The sequence below is a fragment of the Pseudoliparis swirei genome, chromosome 2 (assembly GCF_029220125.1).
Source record: "Pseudoliparis swirei isolate HS2019 ecotype Mariana Trench chromosome 2, NWPU_hadal_v1, whole genome shotgun sequence".
NCBI classification, from domain to species: domain Eukaryota; kingdom Metazoa; phylum Chordata; class Actinopteri; order Perciformes; family Liparidae; genus Pseudoliparis; species Pseudoliparis swirei.
The window spans coordinates 5,898,853-5,921,948 of NC_079389.1; the positions used below are offsets into that span (position 1 = coordinate 5,898,853).

Here is a 23,096-nt window from a genome sequence, read left to right on the forward strand (position 1 = left end):
AGATTTGAAGATTTGTCATTCAGGATATCGGCCGACTGATTTCCCAACGGCTGTGGAAGTGGTGAACAATTCCTCATCTCTTCTCTACTCTCTTCTATTATATTCTCTTCTCTTCTATTCTCTTCTTGTCTTTTCTCTTCTCTTTTCTACTATATTATCTTCTCTCTTCTATTCTCTCTTTTATTCTATTCTCTTCCCTTTTCTCTTCGCTCTTCTCTTCTATTCTCTTCTCTTCTCGTCTCTTCTTTTCCTCTCTTCTCTTCTCTCTTCTATTCTATTCTCTTGTCTTTTTTCTTTTCTTCTCGTCTCTTTTCGTCTCTTCTCTATTACATGTTTCTCTCTTCTATTCTCTCTTTTCTCTCTTCTCCTCTCTTGAAGAACACACCTCCCTGCTTGACCACGCATGTCAACCTTCACATGTAGAAGAGGAACGTTGCTCTGGCGAGTTGATGAAGGTCAACTCGGGGTCACCTGCTCCTTCTCGGCCGTCCTGCCCGAAAGAAAGATAAAAACAAAGGAACCCGTCGGTGATGGAGAGATGTGTGTCCAGAGAGTCCATGAACAGACCAGAGCCCGGGCCCCCAGTGCTCTGAACCACACGGCCCATGTCTCTATATCTTTAAAGGGGGGCCAGAGGGGCCACAGGGGCCACACGGCTCTATCGGTCTCCGCCGGTGGGGACATGTTAACGTGATGAAATGACATGTTTACCTTCTAAACAAAGAATTTGGAAAGAGAAATCCAGGCCTCGCTGCGAAGATGCGAAGGAGAAGAAAAAAAAGAGTGTGTCGTCATTCAATTTGGTTTCCACGGTGACCTGTAGCGCTAAGTAAGCCGTGGCGAGGCGCTACGGTAACCAGCGTGTCGCGCGAAACAAAGCTAAATGTTTAAGTGTGTGAACGCTCATCATCCATCACCGAGAGCCGCCGCCGCCGCGTGATGAATGAACTCACGGCCCAACAGGAAGGGGAGGGGGGACACACCACGTAGCAGGCAACACACACACACACACACACACCCTGCTGTGCGCCGCTTACAGCTGCTTGTTCGTTGCCGCCTTGACATTACTCACCGAGGCCGGTGAGGAGCTGGGAACACATCGGGGAGCCGTACCGGGCTCCCGGTTATTATTATTCCCGTGAGGCGCCGCGCTGACGTCAGGCCCGTCAGCCGCCGTCTCCGAGCAGCTGCACGCCGAGCGGCTCGTCCGGCCCCGTTGGTTTTAATAGACCTTATCAGCGGGGCCCGTTAAGCCGATTCAGCATGTTGGCGGCGCACAGGCAGTCGCTTAGAAAGAAGAGCTGTCTGAGTCCGTTTGGTGCGGTTTCTCCATGGTGTGTGTGTGTGTGTGTGTGTGTGTGTGTGTGTGTGTGTGTGTGTGTGTGTGTGTGTGTGTGTGTGTGTGTGTGTGTGTGTGTGTGTGTGTGTGTGTGTGTGTGTGTGTGTGTGTGTGTGTGTGTGTGTGTGTGTGTGTGTGTGTGTGTGTGTCTTTTACTCCGGTAGCACACAACAGCAGTGCAAAGCAAAGCCAAACTTTTCGACGGCGACAGTGCCAACTTTACATCAGACACATTCCTCACCGCGTTTCCCTCTTAGTCTGCAGAAAGCCTTTGACTCGTGTTCATTTACCTTCAGTCTCCCGGAGCATCGGAGACCGGAGGCCAGGAGGTCCACCACGTCTTATGAGCAGGCACGTGCACGTACAGACATGTGTGTGTGTGGGGGGGGGGGGGGGGCAGGTGCTCAAACTCCCCCAAAAAAGGGGCACCCATCGCCAAAATGATGTATCTACTGATCACTGTAACTTGAAGTAAGCAAGTAATTGGTTGCTAGGCAACACCTGAAACACATTGTGTCGTGAGAGACAAAATGACATGTTTTCTGTGAACAATTACAATTTATTTTCATTTACAAAATGATAGGAGCAAAAAAAGCCTTATAATAAACGCACGAGGAGGAGCAGGAGGGGGAGGGGTGGGGGGCAGATCATGTCGGCGAAATTCTCACAAGGGGAGGAGCTTGAGCACCACTAGGGGTCCATCTGTGCACGTGCCTGAGGAGCACCTATTGTCAACTTAAACAGCTTCTTCTTCTTCTTCTTCATCTTCTTTGTCTTCTTCTTCTTCTTCTTCTTGTTCTTCTCCGTCTTCGTCTTCATCTTCTTTGTCTTCTTCTTCTTCTTCTTGTTCTTCTCCGTCTTCATCTTCATCTTCTTCGTCTTCATCTTCTTCGTCTTCTTCTTCTTCGTCTTCTTCTTCTTCTTCTTCTGCTATGTGTCCGTCTTCTCATCGCGCACGTGGCAAAATGTGCGCATGCACGTTGGCGAGATTGTCTGCTGCGCCGCCTTTGCTGTGTGTTAAATGCTACTTAAGGAGACGCGAGGGGAAGTGAGGGGACGCGCCAGCGGGCTTTTGTCAGCACTTCCTGTCTGGCGTGTCAGGTCCACGAGGTCCGCCCCGCGGCGAGGAGGTCTGCGTCGGCTCTCTCTGGCCTGAGCTCAACTTTATGCTCGCCGCCAGAGCGCGTATTCAGTCCTGTCAATCAAGTGAAATGATTAAGTCCTTGTGTGTGTGTGTGTGTGTGTGTGTGTGTGTGTGTGTGTGTGTGTGTGTGTGTGTGTGTGTGTGTGTGTGTGTGTGTGTGTGTGTGTGTGTGTGTCGGTCGCACAGAGCCGTTGCGTAAGACCGTCTCCACCTTTTTTAAGCAAAAGCACGTCTTTTAAAGAGAGATGATTTGGGTAATGGTAGCTTTGACCTCGTCCGCCTTTTGCCGCTCAGCCTCCCTGACAGCCAATCAAAGGGAAGCGGCGTCCCACTCATCCCGGCGTCGCTCGGTGTTTGATACGACGAGGGCAGACGGGAGGACCGGGAAGACATAATGAGAGACGCTCTTCCCCCTTTTTTTCCCGCTCTCCGCTCTGAGATGCCCGCCCAGTCCTCCGGTCGCTGTCACTTCCGATTGGCCGAGGCGACGGGACGTCGTGGGAACCGAGCCGCTTGACACGCAGGGCCGGAGGTGGGAAGTGCAGCGGATAGGCAGAAAAGGGGATGGGGGGGGGGGGGGGTGCATGGGAAATGATGGAGGAGTGATGGAGAAGTGAGGAAAGAAAGAAAGAGATGGAAGGGGAAACGGGGGGGGGGGTCTGGCACCGGAATGACATGCGTGAACACCAAAGCGAGCATTAGGGGAGCGGCGGCTTTGCCGTTCACTTTGAAGCTCGCTCCACTTCTGTCTGTCTTACGTAACGGGGAGAGATGAAGAAAAACAAGCGGCAACATTTTTTTCCTTCTTTTTTTTTAAACAAGGCCGGATGGAAAAAGAGAGAGAGAGAGAGAGAGAGAGAGAAAAGGCAAAACACAGAACTTCCAAACGTCATCCCTCTGATGTTTTGGGCGAGCGAGCGAAGCTGCGTCTGGACGCTGGAGTTGAGTGACGGCTAGAAAAAGAGTTTGCAGAGCGAGATCCAGTCAGTGGTGTGAAGGGAGAGGAGAAAAGGAGGGTCGAGAGGAGGCTGTCGGACAGAAAAAGATAAGGAGGCCGAGGAGAGGGATGGAGGAGGAGGAGGGAGGCTGAACAGAGAGGAGGGGAGACGGACCACACTGAGCATGTGAAACCCCAGAGAGCATCTAGCTCTCCGTCTCTGGGTTGCCGCTCCAGACCAAAAAGGTGCTCCAGAGACGACCTCCGGGTGGAGCCGCGGCCTCCGCCCGGCGGCGGGGATCTCAGTTGCACCTTTTGCCTCCATCACAGTTTCCCTTCTTTCTGCCGCACGGCTCCTTTCTTCTTTTTTTTCATGACGATCAATCTTTATGATGTCACCATCGCCCACGGCAGTCAATGTTGCTATGGAGATCAGTAGATCTGCACCGAACTGCCGCCGTAGGGAGAGTGTATACGCAAGCTCACATTCACGCGCTAGCGTGTGTGTGTGTGTGTGTGTGTGTGTGTGTGTGTGTGTGTGTGTGTGTGCACACGGGGTTAGGGTTATAGCTTAACCCTAACCCCAGCTGAAGTATGTTCGTGGACTTTCTCTGTCCTTGTCTTTCTTCTTTCCCTCTTCTCTCCCCCGCTCTCTTCCTCCGCCGGTCCTCTTCTCTCGCCCTCTCGGTCACTCACGCAGTCAGACAGCAGGAACGCGGCGGCGGCGGCATAGAAGTATAGTTATTTGTGCGCAATTTGCATAATTTTATGAATAAACTCAAATTTTTAGCGGGGTAATTATCTTCAGTCGTGTCATTACCGTAAACATTGTCTATGGATTGACTATGATTGGCCTGCTGCTGATTATAAAGAATACAAGTTACCAGGCCCGATGCTAGCGTGGGTGGGGTTGGGGTGGGGGGGGGAGGGGTTGCTTTTAGTTCACAAAGTTTGTTATAGTCAAGAAAACTGCTCAGGATGAAAGATAAATGGATAAATGTGATTTTTTTTTTCTCATGTGCTCCAGTGAAAGGATGATTTCCTTTAAGCTATTTCAGCCTCCCAGTTTCTAATTCCCCCCTTTCTATTCCACTCCCTTCCTTTTTCTCTTGTCTTCAGCCCCTGTAATGTGTTATTAGTACAGGGGAAGGACAGGCATTTCAAGTACCGGCTTTACTTTCCCTAATAACTACCCTCCATGGTGATGATTACCCCCTTGGAAATGCCAGAAGAAGAAGAACACTTCTTGTTACCAGGCAATAAGCGTGCAGCTGAGCTTGTGTGTTTTAATGTGTGTGCGTTTGCATATATTGAGTTAGCGCATTATTTCAGAGCGTTTTTCTTTATCGTCCAGCTTGTTTTACGGCGTTCCGCTTCACTGACGGCTTACGCTTGTTTAATGAACGGCAGGAGCGAAAAACGGAAGCAGTGCGGACTTGTGTTTTTAATGTTGTTTTGTTCACGTGCCGTTCGGCCTCCTGAGATCCTTCCTCTTCTTCCTTCTGGAAGGCGAAACACGACGACACTGTTGCAGGTAAACAATATATATATATATATATCTTTATCTTTATATACATGCAGTCATCGCTCTGGACAAAATAAAAGTATTCTAAAACTGCGTTCACAACAAAAGCGTGACCGTTTGAGGCTTTTTACTTCACTCACTATTATTTCCGCCATCAACCACGGAAGAACTAACCACTAGTTCTGCTTTATACTCGTTGAGGACATCCCACAAACGTCTATCGCAACCACTGGCGTCTGTACGTTGACTATTCATGGAATATACTCATGCATGGGATCTACTCATGCATGGCATCTACTCATGCATGGGTTATACTCATGCATGGGATCTACTCATGCATGGGATCTACTCATGCATGGGATCTACTCATGCATGGGTTCCACTCATGCATGGGATCTACTCATGCATGGGATCTACTCGCGCAAACAATTTTGCAACACTTTTGTTGTGAAAGCACCTTTAAGGTCAAGCGAGACTTCCACAGACTGGCCGTGTCCCTCGGCTGCACCGAACCCTGTGCTGGGAAACCTTTGATAGACATCCAGTCGCCGCTTCAGACTGCCGAGGCGACGCGTGAGCTTCGCCTGAAGGCTGTCATGCATCGTGTGTGCAGACGGAGAGCTGTGGGCCCCGTCTCCTGGCGGGTAGCGTTTGTTAGGAATGTGCCAGCTCAGAGGAAAACGACTACGGCTGCTCACGATTACCTCCACTCAGGATATCTGCCAATATCAGATGCTAATCCACTTCCAGTGCTCTTTCAAATGGAACCTAATTGGTTTATTTTTGAATGCACAGTAGGGGAGCACTCGGCCATTGATCATGACTGAAGGCAGTCTATGAGGCACGTTTTGTAATGACCTTGATGAAGAAACGGTATTATTATTTTATTTCTGCCTTTGGTTGGTGGTCGTCTATGTGGAGAAAACACCTGGGAAGTGGCGGGGTCAAAGTGAGTCTTAACTATCAGGACGACTACAGAAAAACTGTCCGTAGTTTGGATTGGTAACGTCTGCAGCGTCGGAAACACACCAGGGCAAAGGGCAGAACTGCCCCAAAGAAATATAATTGTGCCCCTGAGATCACGAGGAGAGGCGCAGAAAATGCCTCCACAATTTTCTCCTGATAATTATGATAATTTAATAGCGTTTTGTTTTTGTTCTTTGTTGTGTGTATCCTATCTGTATTGCCTGTACTGGGAAGGTACACACAAAAAAATCTATCAAATTAATTTTGAAAGAGAAATAAGTTATAATTGTTAATAGTTGTTTAAAGAATGTAATAGCAATAAATAACCACAAAGAAATAAGAATACAATTTAATATGATTCATGTTTTATGTTTGTTTTTTGTTTAAAAAAATCTAAGAAAACACTTTGAATCCGTAGACTACTGCCTAATAGTCTTATTATTGCCATTGTTATGACAATTGCTCGTAAACTGTAACCCTACATAAGTATATTTATTATTTTTTAACAAAGGGTATATGTTATTTCACAAGTTTAAAAAAAGTGCCCCCAATTTATTTTGAAATTCCCCTGGATTTCAGTCAGTGGGGGAAACAATTGCCCCGAAAAGAATATGTATATAAAATAAATTATTATTATTATTATTATTATTATTATTATTATTATTATTATTATTATTATATATTCAATATGGTCAATATTAGTGTTGATACTGATCCAAATTCAGCTACCGATCACATGTGTGATGTACCCTGTGACTCTAATACAGTTCTCCACATGTCACAACACACTCAGGCTGTCATTAATACCACTTAACTGGCGGATCCTGAGCCAACATTGATCTCAGCCACTTAATGTTTCTGCGACATTACGAGTATAGATTGGTTTGATAAAAGCCAGCTTCCTCGCCGCCTCCTCCTCCGCGAGTCTATCTGATGGTCCGGGCTGCAGACTGCGACAATGGAGGCTCCCTCCCTTCCTCGCCATCTCTGAACTGAAGCTTTCCCGAGGTCAATATTACTAAATCAGACACAATCGGCATTGCGTTGACATAAGTCTAATTTTTTTTCTTTCTTTTGTAATACCTTCCCTCGAGCGCATGAGATTCATGCATGTCTGCCATGCATGTCTGCCATGCTAATAGCGCTACAAGGGAACTCTTCTTTCTCATGGGTGCAGCCTGGATTCGGTCTCACTGCATGTTCTCTAAGGACGCGATGACACCAGACGCGACTTTTAAAAGCGCAGTCGGGTCAAAAACGCCCTGGCAAAAAACACACGGAAACAGCGCGGTACGCCTCGAGAGCGGGCCTGCTGTGTATAAAACCGGGGGCTAAAACTTAATTTACTAAATGGATCCAAGCAGACGTCGCGCTCTTGCCCTCGCTGTGTTATTGGATGAGGAGGAGGAAGAATTATCTATCTATCGGCAATCTCCTGAACTCACCTTTCCTGTAGCACTGTCCCACAGCTTTTTTCTAGAATTAACCGCTATTCAAACCATACGAAAACCCGGAAGGCACGCCATAGGAAATCAATGGTTTTGGTAGCGACGCGTTTTTGAGAGTCGCGTCTGGTGTGATCGAGCCCTAAGTGTGTGTGCTCTGTCGCTCGATTCAAACACAAACACAACATGCTCTGTTTGTTATTCTGAATATACCCCTTTAACCCAAGTGCCGCATCATCGTAATCATCATCATTATCATCATCGTCATAAAGAAGAGTCTGAAATGTCTTTTTATTCCAGCATTTGGTTCAGACGCTTGACACCTGCCTTGCAATAAGGTGACATATCATATCAGTAGTAACAATAATGCACTTTAAAAGATATACTCAAAGACACTTTATATGGCAAAAAAACCAGAAACAATGACAGCAATAGCAATACAGTTTGCTTTGAACAAACTACTACCGGTACACGACAGAATCCTCCTATAAAAATACTTCTCATAAAAGCAAATCATGCCATTTAACCCTTGTGTTGCCTTAGGGTCATTTTGACCCGAATCAATATTACACCCTCCCCCCGCTTTAGGATTAATTTGACCCCATTCAATGTTTAATGTCGGTGTTCTTTCGGTAGTCAACAAACAAACATAAAGTACCTCACACTTAAACTTGGAAAACAATATTAATTCTAATAATTTTCTGGAGGTTTTAATTGCTGGCGTCAAATTGAACCCAAAGGGTAAAATATGTTAGTAAATATAAAGGTAACAGGAGGGTGAAACATTGAATCGGGTCAAAATGACCCAAAGGCGGGGGGAGGGTGTAATATTGATTCGGGTCAAAATGACCCTAAGGCAACACAAGGGTTAAGTAGAATTCCTATTTGATGCCGCTGCAGGGGTCATTTTGAAAGCACTGATAAACAACACGTTAAGTTGGCGTCGGTATTTGGACTTGTGTCCTCATGGCGACCGAAAGACGACACACACACTTCCTCCCTTCGCTCTCACCTCAGGTTCCTGTCACTGTAAATCTCAACACTCAGAGGAGATGTTCTTTAAATTCCTGTCGAGCGCTCGCCATCTGTCCGGCGCCGCCTGCTGGCATCAGAGCATGTCTGTCGGCGGGACTTCTCACAGCCAGCAGAGTGTGTTTGACGTTAATCCTCCACATGTTCACTTGTCAGTTGATGGTGTGTGGGCCTTATAGATAGGGCTCTTCTTTTTTATGTATTATTCTTAATGCGAAATCTGGGTAAAAAGTTAATTTAAAAAACACCTTTTGCAATGCAAACACTGCATTTTTTATTTATTGATTTTATTTGTCAATCAAATTGCCAGTGACGCACCGTTGTTGTTTTTTTGAGACGCAGCCAAATGAAAGTAATGTCCATTTCCGTATGTCATTATTCTTATTTACCAAACAAACAAAAAGAACAAACAAAATGTTGACGCTGCCTCTCGTGTGCTGGTAAAAAACCAAAGGCCACCCTGGTGCATGCTGGTCCTGAAGCTACCCACACCTACACATAACCACAGGTGCCCAGTGTTGCCCAATCAGTGAACCAATCCTACAACTAAATATATTTAAACAACAATCACAATGAACTGAACTAAAACTATCATAAGAAAAAAGCTCTTCTAACATATCAAAATATAACCTAAATAAGCAATGAATAATCAATTTTACTTTACAATAAAACTAAATACAAATGTCTCCAATAGACACATTCGGGCACACACATTGCAACTCATTGTTTTACATTGTTCTCTTTATTTCCCATAACTGTAACCACGGTACAAACTATTGTCTTGCAAAGCTTGTTAAAGAAATTATTAAAGCATTAAAAAACAATGTACCCATCTGTTTGAAAGAGAACATTATCGCCCGGAGCATTTCTACTTCACTCTCTCTAGCTCGGCGCCTTCCTTTGTACTCTTTTGTGCATTTAATTAGCAGCCGTGATAAAAGCGTGGCCTTTTCCACACGAGGTGTAAGCGAGGCCGACAATAACTATCGAGCATGAAACTCTCTGCTCTATTTTAATCTCCTTCCTCTGTACTTTTCTTACTTCACTTGGCCCACTGGCTTTCTGTAATCACATGCACTCCCCTATTAGAGATAACATGACCTTTTGTGTGTTGGCAGTTTGGTGGCGTGACCTTTAGGAGTGAGGCGGAGTGAGAAAAGCTGTGGAATCGAGTGGAGCGTAATGTGGGGCTTAAAGGGACTTGATCGCAGAGTGAGGGCCATTACAACTCTCGGTCTTCAACTGGAAAATGAGAATTTTAGTCACCTTTTTCCGTAGTCAGATTCCTCTGACCTCATCTCTTGTTCTTCCTCGCCAGAACAGGCCCCTACAGATCACACCTCGTTTCACAAGAAATCTGTCATTTTCGCTCTTTCGCGATGTTCCTCCTCATCACATCGTCTTCGCCGCTCATTGGTTCCGGACCGCTGCCTTTTTATTGTCCTTCACCAGCTCCATCACCCATTCAATGTATCTCTCCCTCTTTTGTGATAACCGTTAAGAGAGACAAGGTTTTTTTTGTTGCCTAAGTGGTGAATAAGTAGTCCTTATTTATACTTTTATTTCCAAACCTCATCTGAGGAAAATGCGTCAAAGTTCACTTTCCTCAGAGTATTACAAATAGATTGTGTTGTATCCCCACTAAACGACACTTAGAGATGATTGATGATTAAAGCATACCTCTAATTTGCTAGGGCCTTGCTTTATGATGGTGGTGTATGCTCAGTGGCTGTTTGGAGAAGAAGAGAAAACAATTATCTTGTTCTTGCTGCAGCGATTTCAGGCGCTGAGCAAATGAAGCAAAATGTGCAGTTCTTCAAATCGCCACTTGAGGCAGGCTCCAAAAGTGAGTCAATCTCCATAGAACCACATGTTAAAATTGGCAATTTTACAGCAGAAATAAACTGAATGTTTCCTGCCTGTAAGAGAAATAACTCTTCCAGTGTCCACCCTCTCAAAATCCATATTCATATTTTTTGAATAATGAAAAGTGCATTAGTAGGCTTTTAAAAGCCATTTTAGTGACAATTACAAGTGATAAATAAGTGTCCCACTGGAAATGTACTATTTAGGCTTTTAGGGGGTCTGAAGTGTACCTCAATGAGCCCCCCCATTTCACACACTAACTATTGGTCTCTATGGTTAATATTTGTTATTAGCCATGCGTGGCCTCTTTAAGTGACAGGTGGGTGCCTTACCGGGTCGCCAGCTGCGAGCTATATTTTTCCTCAATCGACGGCCGTTGCGTCCGCATGTTCCCATCCAACGTTGTCTTTGCCTCTTTCTGGCTCCCTCTTCTTCTATGTGTGGTTGTTCATGCTATTTCCAATACAACAAAGGTATTTCCGTTTCCCTTTTTCATTACCCAAGCTACCTTGCAGTGAACTAACACAGGCACGGGGGAGCAGGAGAGAAAACACAAATGCAATCAGATCCACACATGCCATGATGCAATAATAATTGCAATTGTTTGATGGATTGCCGATGTACCCTTCCCAGCCTTCAGATCCCCCTGTGGGACAGCGAGCCACTGGGCCAGCCAATGAAAACGCTGTATCGCAGGGACACAATGCAAGAAGCAGGGAAGCTAAACTAGCGGACCGAGCTAACGTAATGCAACCTTTATTCAATGGGGGAGAAGCACCGCGAGAAGCCTGCAGCACTCCTCTGCAGTGTTTGACCTGAGCAGGTTTTGAGGGCCTTGCTCAAGGGCACCTTAGTGGTGGCAACGAGGGAGGGACAAGTGCTGCTTTTTCACTTTATGGTTGAACTGATCGGTCAACTCACGCCATGAGGATCCACCTTGGTGTCGCGCCATGGCTTCGTAGTTACCTCCCTCAACGCTGGAGCTGACTTGTTTTTTGTGACAGTCATTTAAAAAAAATGGAAGTACAGATAGGACACAAAAACAAAACGCTATTAAATTATGGGGGCATCTGTTGCCTCTCCTCGTGATATCAGGGGCAATATTGTATTTCTTAGGGGCAGTTTTGCCCTTTGCCCTCCTGTATTTCCAGCGCTGCCATTCTACCTAGTGATGCCATAACAAGTTGAATCAAGTGTGGCAATTTGGTTTTCAAACTACATCTATTATGTTTGCACGTTGCATATCCAGCACATGGCCACACACACACACACACACTCTGCCCATGCATTCAGAGAGGGAAAGAGTGTTGCCCAGTCGTACGCTACGACGTATCATTGTCATTTAGATTGTTCCGGTTCCTCCGCAGTGAAGTGCTCTTCTTCGTGGGAACCGTCGCGGCGCAGTGGAGAAGTACAGAATGCTAATGACATCCTAACGGAGAAGTTCCAGCCGCGCTGCGATAATCATTTCTACAGGATTAAGTCCTGACCCACATCAGCTCGGCATATTAGCATTCTGAGAGAGTTCTGCTGCAAGACTCCACGCCGACTAAATGCCCGCAGTCGATGTGAAGGGAGCGAGGAAAGGGAAGTGGGTGGAGCAACGAGCTGAATGGTGTGGAGAGGAGAGCCGGTGTATGTGTCGGGGCTTGCATGTTTTGTTGTATGATTTCTGGTGATGCCCCCCCCCCCTCCTCCTCCCCCTCTGGTTTGCGTCTGTGAGGCGTCTGTGAGGCGTCAGTGAGGCGTCAGTGAGGCGTCAGTGAGGCGTCAGTGAGGCGTCTGTGAGGCGTCAGTGAGGCGTCAGTGAGGCGTCTGTGAGGCGTCAGTGAGGCGTCAGTGAGGCGTCTGTGAGGCGTCAGTGAGGCGTCAGTGAGGCGTCAGTGAGGCGTCTGTGAGGCGTCTGTGAGGCGTCTGTGAGGCGTCTGTGAGGCGTCAGTGAGGCGTCAGTGAGGCGTCTGTGAGGCGTCTGTGAGGCGTCTGTGAGGCGTCAGTGAGGCGTCTGTGAGGCGTCAGTGAGGCGTCAGTGAGGCGTCAGTGAGGCGTCAGTGAGGCGTCAGTGAGGCGTCAGTGAGGCGTCAGTGAGGCGTCTGTGAGGCGTCAGTGAGGCGTCAGTGAGGCGTCAGTGAGGCGTCAGTGAGGCGTCTGTGAGGCGTCTGTGAGGCGTCTGTGAGGCGTCTGTGAGGCGTCAGTGAGGCGTCAGTGAGGCGTCAGTGAGGCGTCTGTGAGGCGTCTGTGAGGCGTCTGTGAGGCGTCTGTGAGGCGTCTGTGAGGCGTCTGTGAGGCGTCCTGTTCTTCAGAGACGTTGGACGACTGAACTTCAGATGAACTTCATTTTGAATTTCATTGATTCGTCTTCGAGGATATAGCTGCTTTGCAGACCCAAGCATAGAAATAATATCTAAAACTTTTTTTTAAGTCAGATGATGTTGTAAGAGTCTTCTGATGCAGATAATGAAGGATTAATAATAATAAAAATGTTTTTGTAAGTTTTTAGGGAAACGTTGTAATATTGCAACGTTGGGCCTAGTTGGTAGCAGAATTTCAGCATTTGCTCTCCTTGCTGGTGGCATTCTGAAATGGAAACAATAGTTAGAGAATGTTCAAGTATAACTAATTCCAATGCAAATTAATCCTATTCAGGCAATACACTCCACTGATGGCACACAATACTGTCTGGCTAGCCTAATGTGCTCTCTACTTACATTTACAAAAGGAAAATACAACCCCCTCCCTCAGAACTCTTACATCCCCGTATTCCAGAACATTTACACCTCTCCCTGAACAATGCATTATAAATGCAACCCCCACATTCCAAAACATTTACCCCTCTCCCTGACCAATGCAAAATACATGCAACTCCCACATTCCAAAACATTTACAACTTGTCCCTGAACAACCATCCTCCAAAGCATTCTACACACATTATCTGGCTTGTGTAACAAGGAGATATTTGGGCAAACCAACAAAGTCCAGATGAAAAAAACAGTTGACTATATCTCACTGCGAACATAGAAATAATATAGGGTTTGGGTTACCCTAACCCATTTAGGATTATTCAAATATGGTCTAAACTTAAAATTATAACAAATAACCCTTTTGTAAAGTGTGAATCATCAAATACATGATATTTATCCTGTATCTGAACATCCGAGAAGTAGAATGTCTCCATGTTGTGAGCAAGGTGCACCTGCTATTTTAGCTACCATTTTCACCCAACGTTGTAAAATTACAACAATGACATAACAAGCTGAAAATCTAATGTGATGCATTAATTCCACAATAACTTAGTATTTACATGAACTACATATTCTAACAATCACCAAAAAAAATATTTCATGGAATTTACATACTTCAATGTTGATATAACCAGTTGAATGAAACAAGGAGATGTGCTTCCGGGAAAGTTTGCAGGTAGAGTGAGTTCATGGCCTTATGGCCACACCTTATATACACATTTACAATCCAATGGCATTGCAAGGCAAGACAATAGGACCCATTGACTATGTAAATATGGTCTTTCCCCAAAAAACGTTTTTACAAATGTGCGTTTTAGCGAGATAAAAGTGACGTTGTAATATTACAACGAGGGGTCTTACAGGGTTAAAATAACTTCCCAGCAGCATTGCACTGGAGTAATTAACACGAGCATTAACTCTGTCCATTTAAGGAAAATACAAAGCAGACCAAAGATGAATGTTTCTGTATCAGTGGGCTGCAGCCACCGAAAAAGCTCTAAATCAGGGTTTGTGAATTCAACCAATGAGGTCGAAAGATGTTCCTCTCCAGGACTTTATGAACTATTGAACAATCTGAGAAGCAAAAAGCTCACGGGTCATGAATACAGTGGGTACGGAAAGTATTCAGACCCCTTTAAAATGTTCACTCTTTGTTTCATTGCAGCCATTTGATAAAATCAAAAAAGTTCATTTTATTTCTCATGTATGTATTCAGACCCATCTCAAGGAGGATCAGAAGAAGTGGGCACCATGTGAGTTAAAGATCTGAGCGTCACAGCAAAGGATCTGAATACTTTTGACCATGTGGTATTTCAGTTTTTCTTTTTTTTATACATTTGCAAACATTTCTACATGTCTGTTTTTTTCTGTTAAGATGGGCTGCTGGGTGAACATTAATGAGAAATAAAATGAACTTTTTGGATTTTAGCAAATTGCTGCAATGAAACAAAGAGTGAACATTTTAAAGGGGTCTGAATACTTTCCGTCCCCTCTGTACACACAGCCTGTGGTGAAGGGTCCCGTTAGGCCGTGATCAGCCTCACAAGCTCGCACAACAAAAAGGTGGAGAAGCCCCATTTCACACACACACACACACACACACACGTTCTTGCTTGTTTTTGGTGACGCAGTGTTGGCAGGATGTGTGAGGATGCTGAGCGAGGGCCTCGCTTTAATATAGGTGTTATGTCCGTTAAGGAGAGGCATATAAGATATATTGTACAAATTGCCTTTTTTATGTGGACGAGTAATAATGTCGGTGTTAGCCTGCAGCATTTAGGAAAGTGTCGTCCCCTCATGAAAGACGGCTAATAAACTCATCGCACATTTTAAAGTGATGACACGTTCGTCATTGTGAGCTCAGCCGTTTCCCACATTTCACTTCCATTAAAATACAATTATCACAATGATCTGTAAACATATCCAGAGTCATGTGAGGCGGCTTCATGGAGAGGACTCCACCGCCTGAGAAGTTATGAGAACGTCTTGATGGAATTAATCTACAATTATAGATGTTTGGTTTGAGAACAGAGCTTCATGGTGGTCGCTCGTCAGGGGTTTGCATATCCGACTGTGTGGGTGTGTGTGGTGTGTATGTGCATGTGTGTGTGTGGTGTGTTTGTGCGTGTGTGTGCGTGTGTGTTCTGTGTTCGTGTGTGGTGTGTGCATGCGCTTGTGTGTGTGTGTGTATGTGTGTGTGTGTGTGTGTCTCTAAATATTGTGTAAATAAGTGAAAGTGTGAGTAATTATTTATCTCTAAGATGGACTTTCCTGGGTTTTAATATTAGTAGATTCACTTTGAGATACTTATTTAGCCCTTTGAATGCTGCCTGATATCATTTATGTCAATTATGTACTGCACACACAGATGAAACACACATATTTCTGACATCAGTGTAATATTTCTCCGGTGTCCAAGGAGAATAAAGGTTCATAAATATCATAGAAACCAAAACAATCAAATGAAGAATTTAATTTAGCATCAAATTGAAGAACGTTATTGTTGCCCGGCAGTTTATGATTTGAGTACAAGCTAACATGCTAGTAGGACTTTTCACAGTGAAGAGTCACCAACAAATAATAAAAGTATGAACAGAAAACAGGAGGAATATCAAAAACAAATTGAGGTAAAAAAATTTAAAAACAGAAGTAAAACTTGAAAATGTCGTTTTTATTCTTGTTGCATTTCACCACAGAACAAAAGAGAAGATGTCGAGATATTTACTGTCTGTTAAAAAAACACCTTTTCATGAAAATGTAAATAGTTACACTGTATATAACATAATATATGATATCCATGGCTATGGCACATAGTGAATCAAAAGCCTGGAAAGGTGAGTTAAACATCTTAAAAATCAGTCTTTGAAATGAAGCCAAGGGTGCGTAACACCCACGTCATTATTAAAGGAATTAATATTTTAATTACTCTCAAGGCGAGGAACCATTAAACCGATGAAAGAACATAAGTTTCATAAAACAAAGAGTTTGTAGAAGACTTGATCCGTTTCAATACAGTTAGGTAAATAATACAAAGATGTTTTTTAACACACTGAAATCTGACTGGATCCAGGACATTGTGTGTGTGTGTGTGTGTGTGTGTGTGTGTGTGTGTGTGTGTGTGTGTGTGTGTGTGTGTGTGTGTGTGTGTGTGTGTGTGTGTGTGTGTGTGTGTGTGTGTGTGTGTGTGTGTGTGTGTGTGTGTGTGTGTGTGTGTGTGTGTGTTCTGGTGAAACTCGAAAGCCTTTGTCTTTCTGCTCGCGGGTAAGCCAGGAAGGCACAGTGATCTTTTTTTTGTCACTATAGAAACCAGATCCCAGTTATATTCTTCTTTTTTTTTTACAGTCATGATCCTCAGGGACAAAAGTGAAAATAGAAAACGATGTATTGCGTCATAAATTAGGGATGGGTATCGTTTGGGTTTTTTCCGATACCGGTGCTAAACCGGTACTTTTAAAACGATACCAGTTCCTAAACGGTGCCAGAACCGATACTTTAAAAAAAAAAAAAGCACAAACCGACGATTGACAATGACGACATTAAAAACCTCTTCGGCCATATTCCCTGTAAAAGCCGTTCTCAAGGAGCACCGACAACAAACGGATATCAGACTGTCGCGCTCGTAACTCTCTTCTGGAGACCAGGGGGCACTGATCGATGCTGAGCTCTCCTCCTGGCATGATGGAGCATATATTCTGTAGGTTCACACACACACACACACACACACACACACACGTAAATCAAACACGGCCCGCTTCTCGCAGGAAATCATCGCAGTAATTAACGCACTATCCTGCTTCCTCGCTCCCCCGACGGCGCTCTGATTGGCTGAAAGTCATCCCGAGAAGCGGCTCCGCACGGGGGGGGGGGGGGGGGCATCATCAGCCTGTGTCAGTGTGTCAACACGTCTGTTTCCCCCAGTGGCCTCCAGTCCCAGTGTCTCCAGCCCACTTGGCTCCAGTCATTTGTCAGCCTTCGTTTAGACGTCTCAACACATGGAGCTCCATCTGCACCTCCACTCAGGAGGAGGCGCGTCGGCCTGGACCACCGAGGAGAGACCGAGATGACGGGGGGGGGGGGGGGGGGGGGAGGTAGAGCGGCGTTTACGCGTCTGTCGCCGGCCTCCATTGGAAGTAGCGTGTCGAGATTTGAGGGGTGAGAGAGAGGCGAGAGACGGAGGGGCGATAAGACGCGGAGGTGGGGGGGGGGGGGCTGTGTGTGTGTGTGTGTGTGTGTGTGTGTGTGTGTGTGTGTGTGTGTGTGTGTGTGTGTGTGTGTGTGTGTGTGTGTGTGTGTGTGTGTGTGTGTGTGTGTGTGTGTGGATGAGCCGTAGAAGAAGGAGTAGGCAGAGGATAAGAGATACAAAAATGTAAAAGAGGAAGAATAGGCCAAGGGGGCTCGGACTGGTGTTCGGAATCGGAAAAAGTTAAGCCGACGCTTTAGTCGGGGGAAATAACGAGATGCCCACCCCCCCCCCCTGAAAAAGGAAACAATAGGTTAGATGCAAAGAGGAGGGGCAACATATCTGGAGGGAAAGAGAAGAGATGCAGAGGGTCTCCGTTTTGAGGAAGTAAAGATGTGTGTGTGGGGGGGGGGGGGGGGATGAGATGAAAGAGAAATAGTGAATTAATTCCTTAGATCTGCTCAAGACGGATTAGGAATGAGTTATAGCGCCGGGGGTGCTTGTAAAGCTCCAGAGGGTTTGCAACTTTTTAATGTATTTTTTATCACAATTTGTGCTTTTAATTATTCCATTTAAGAACAACGGGCATGAGCACGTCTTGTTACCGCTATTGAACTGCAAATCTGTATGAATGACCTCCACGTCTTTATTTAAATGAGGCCCATTTCATGGGGTCTGGATTGGTTTGATCCACCGTGTTTTAATCACGTCTCTGTTATCGTGTCAGAAACAAAAGCCTCAGCTGTGGTTTCATGATGTGTGATTGACGATTATTAAAAACTGGTTTGCATGTTTTATTTAAGCAAAATCAGAATTTTACACAGAGCATGAATGATTTCTCAGAAACATGAAGATTCATTTATTCATCCTGTAAGTCGCTGAAGGACTCGTCTCCTCTGACCTCTGACCTCGTCTCCTCTGACCTCCTACCCTCTGACTTTGTATTCTGTGACCTTCTGTCCTCTGACCTCGTACCCTCTGACCTCCTACCCTCTGACTTCGTATCCTGTGACCTTCTGTCCTCTGACCTTGTCTCCTCTGACCTTGTACCCTCTGACTTCGTATCCTGTAACCTTCTGTCCTCTGACCTCGTACCCTCTGACCTCCTACCCTCTGACTTCGTATCCTGTGACCTTCTGTCCTCTGACCTCGTACCCTCTGACCCGGTCTGGGTTAGTGAGCCCCGGCTTTGATCGGTCGGATTTGTTTGTTAATTGTTCCTCGTCAAGTGTTCAAATCACTACATTTAATTGGCTTCCAGCCCCGGTGGACGTAGGCCAGTCCCCCCCCCCCCCCCCCCCCATTTCATTTAATCCTCTCTCACGGCACAACGGGCCTCTGTCTTCAGAGCACCTCTTATGTCATCAGAAAGAGGCGATTAGCAGAGAGGGGGGGGGGGCACGAACTACCTGTTCACCGAGGCTTTAATTCTTTATTTATTTTACCGGTAATTAAAGGCTGACGTCCCCCCCGACGGACCATCCGGGGGCCACGGGAACAAACGGGGAGAAGGAGAGACGGAGAGGAATAAAAGAAGCCGGGTTCTCCTCTTGTTCAGCTCTCAGGCTCGTCATGGTAACGAGGGATTCGTCTCTGGAGAGAGGAGGGGGGGGGGAGGGGGGGGCTCCTTCATGTTGACTCATTCCTACACTTATTCTTCACATATCCTCCGATCCACTCATCCACTGTCGTGATTTAGAACGAGGAATTCAAGGCGGAGGAGACGTCGTCAACGGTCGACGTTCTTTACTCGACTCTCTGAGTTTTTGTTATCACTTGCCACCCTCCTTCCTGTTTGCTCTCTCCTCCTTCCTGTTTGCTCTCATGGTGACCAAAATGCCATGGCAACCGTGTTGTTGTTGACATCAGGGTGAACCAAAGTGGCGTAGCTGCAAATGCCAAATAGCTCAATAAAATTGTGTTCAGAAAGAAAAAAAAATTAACACGATTAATTGAAGGTTTCAAGTAATCAGACGAACCATTTCCCATTTGGTTCATTTGAATACAATTCAACAAATGCCCTGTTGTTTCGCCAAATGTGTGTGAACAGCTGTTTGAAACAAACAAATGACAAATCCTCACAATCGAGTGATCGCGTTAACGAGTACTTATTTGTTTTCAGACGAAGCTCAATAATTGATGTTCCTCGCGGTATTTGTGAGAGTTTTGTCTCTAGAAAGCTGTTTTCACATGTGCCTGCTGCGCCGTGAGCTCTGAGACGTGCAGAGTCTCTTTACACTCCCGACCGACTTTAATGAACCAGTAAACACTTTGGAAGAAAAGTACATTCAAAGCATGTGTTGTTTCTTTTGTTTTTTTAACGTTTCTCGCCGCGTGACCTTATTTTTTACCGTATGACATCATCCTGTAATTAAGCATGAGATGATGCACGCTAGCCGTTCCCCCGGCTGGCGGTTTCGGATGAGTCCACAGAGTGATGACTGGGAGGAACAGTGACGGGATGTTAATGAGAGACTTGTTTTCTCATTACATTTTCTAATAATGTTTTCACCATCAGGTGCAGAAACTTTTTTTTACATTAACATGTATCCCCCCCCCCCCCCCTCCCCTGACTCTCGACACCTCCTGCATTTTGCGTCGGTCGGATGATGATTGAGCTGAACTGGGATGACGTGGTTGTTTTGGGGTTTGGGTGCGCTTGATTTCCGACACAGCAAACTCCAACTCGCTGGGTTTTGATGTCCCGCTTTGATACAGTGGAGTCAGCTCCAATGCCATAAGGAAGCACCTGACATGGGCTGGCCAGGCGCTTCATTTGAAACAATATGCCAACAGCTTGCTTGGTTCACATGAAACTTCCAACTCCTCCTTTCCTCCCACCTGCACAGGGCGAGGAAATCAAACCAATGAAGTGCTCTTTAGGTGTGAAGACACATGAAGTGTGCTGTCGCTTCTCGTGTCTCCGTCCTGCCTTGAAGACGAAGCACTAAGTGAACAGCAGGCTTATTAGGATGTAGACCTCATCGCCTCATGAATACAGTGGGTACGGAAAGTATTCAGACCCCTTTAAAATGTTCACTCTTTGTTTCATTGCAGCCATTTGCTAAAATCAAAAAAGTTCATTTTATTTCTCATTAATGTCACTCAGCACCCCATCTTGACAGAAAAAAACAGAAATGTAGAATTTTGTTCACATTTATGAAAAAAGAAAAACTGAAATATCACATAGTCATATGTATTCTTCTTTTTTAATAAATTTGCAAACATTTCTACATGTCTGTTTTTTTCTGTCCAGATGGGGTGCTGAGTGACATTAATGAGAAATAAAATGACCTTTTTTGATTTTAGCAAATGGCTGCAATGAAACAAAGAGTGAACATTTTAAAGGGGTCTGAATACTTTCCGAGAGCAGCGACACGTGGAAGACAACGGGGCGTATTCACTGGATTCTAGGGGAGGCAGCAAAAAACAAAAAGACGAGACAGCGCTGACATTGACGTGCATGTGCTCGTTTATAATCGCGTCGGTTCATTGTTTCTTGTTCCCGCCCTTCTGTCTGCGTATGTGTCAGTCTCGATGAGCGCCGTGCGTCCATTGACAGCGTTGTGCAGACGGTTGTCTGCGCGAGGAGCGTTTTCCTCTCCTCCGGCTTGTGGAGCATCTCCTCTTCATCTCAGTGCCTGTGAAGCCTCATCATCCCGAATACGGTCAGCTCCGCTCAGCGCGCACCACGCGTTGATGCAAATCACATTCATGACCCTCTGTGGCACCCGTCATTTTATAGGCTCTCTGAATGCAACCACTCACATATTCAGTCAGTTATTCATTCATTCATCCGGCCATGCAATAAAGAGGGCCAATATATGTGTTTTTATTTGTTTATATATATATATTAGGGCTGTCAATCGATTAAAAAAAAGTAACTAATTAATCGCACATTTTGAAATTGCGATTAATCGCGATTAATCGCGCTTAAAAGTGTTTTCCTTCTTTTTAAAGACAAAACTTCACACAGAGCTGTGTTTTCAAAGAGGCTCCTACATATACAGTGCCAGCGAGGTATTTAATATCGTGGATGATAAATTGTTTCTTCAGTGAAACATCAGATTAGTAAAAAAAATATATATATTGAGACCCCATTGGTCCTGTCATCTTTAACATTGAACAGCAGCAGAACCAGTGGCCTTGGTAACTGACTGACATTCACATATGTCACATTAACCCTCTGGAGGCTGGGGGCATTTTATACATTTTACAAAATAAATTAAATTCACCGTTTAAAGTCTTTTGCATGTGACACACCCCCACGTGTTATACATCAAACATTCCAGAACAATCTCAGCTCTGAAATGAGCCTCATTGTCCTCACGCCATGTTCTCTGGTTCTCTGACTGACAGGCTGCTAAATGAGCCTAACCTGTGAGGTGGGAGGTCCTTTGTGATTTACTGAGTGTTCATTGGTTGTTTTTTTACCGAAATGTTGACAGACAAACGGATTGACCAATCACGTTGAAGGTTTCGTGTGACGAGTTCTTTCCGCGCGCGTCACCCGACACGTCGCCCCTCCGTTCCTCTGTGTATCAGAGGGGGAGACGGGAGGAAGGAGGAGCAGGAGGAAACCCGACTGATTCATCCACGAGTTAAACTGATTTATGCTCCTTATTTTCGCGGAGAAATAATTGTTTTAAAAACGGAAACAGTGTCAAACCGTACTGCCGCGGTTTAAAAAAAAATGCGTTAAAATTAATCGCATAGATTAACGCGTTAACGCTGACAGCCCTAATATATATATATATATATATTAGGGCTGTGAAACGATTACAATTTTTAATCGGATTAATCACAGGTTTTTGTGGATTAATCATGATTAATCACATATTACCGATATTCTCGGTATATTTTGTGAGAACATAGAGATTTATGACAAAAGACGGATATATACATTTATACATTCTTCTATACAATGGTGCTGCAACTCAGCAGTTATTTAGCAGTTTTCTTCCACATGGAACATTAATACATCTTCATCCTAAACAGAATGTTTAACCCTCCTGTTGCCTTTCGGGTCAATTTGACCCCATTCAATGTTTAATGTCGGTGTTCTTTGGGGTCAATTTGACCCCAGGCTGTTTTTCACTGTGTCAAACATATCAGAAATATCAACTTTTTTTTTATTTAAAGGGCTATTTAGGTAGTCAACAAACAAACATAAAGTACCTCACACTTAAACTTGGGAAGCAATATTAATTCTAATAATTTTCTGGAGGTTTTAATTACTGGGGTCAAATTGACCCCGAGGGTAAAATATGATCGTAAATGTAAAGGTAACAGGAGGGTTAAACAGAGCATTTTTCTCTTGTTTGTCAACCATTAACTCCACCATGATACAATCTAAAGGTGGACAGATTGACAAGTGACTTTTTTTTTGCTCGGTCCTGATGCGCGCGCACGGAGCTCTGTGGCGTGCGAGACGGAGATCGATAAGTGATAACGCGACGCGTAGAGACAGAAATGACATGCTGCTGTGGAGATACGATCAACAACAGACGTTTAGTTTAATAAAAGAACAAAGACGTGCTCTAGAGAACATGTCAGGGGGCGGGCCAATCTCTTTAATGTCATGCGATCTACCAACACTACGCCGCGATCGACTGGCAGGTCGCGATCGACGTGTTGAGACCCTGATCTACAGGAAGTAAAAGTCGTAACAAGGTTTCCGGAGGTGAACCTGCGGAAGGATCATTACCGATGAACAGACCGTCTGCATGAGAGCGGACAGAGTTCAGATTGAAGTGGTGTATTGGAAGCTCATTTTGCAAGTGACTTTTTTTTCGTCCCGACGACCAACAACAGACGGATTGGAAGCTCATTCTGCGCATGCGTTAAATGCGTTAAAAAAATAACTAGTTAAACCTGTAATTGGATTAACTGAGTTAACGTGTTATTTTTCACAGCACTAATAT

General features: G+C 45.0%; 1 protein-coding gene and 1 long non-coding RNA gene across 2 annotated transcripts in view; one reads left to right on the forward strand and one right to left on the reverse strand.

The window, feature by feature from the left end:
- Positions 1-23,096, forward strand: part of il1rapl1a (interleukin 1 receptor accessory protein-like 1a) — a 187,264-nt gene that overhangs the window by 134,700 nt on the left and 29,468 nt on the right. The window lies entirely within an intron of this gene.
- LOC130204892 (uncharacterized) lies at positions 12,731-13,752 on the reverse strand. The gene is made up of 2 exons (XR_008833832.1): positions 13,608-13,752; positions 12,731-12,828 (listed from the first exon to the last, which is right to left on the reverse strand). It is a non-coding gene; the product is annotated as an uncharacterized LOC130204892 (long non-coding RNA).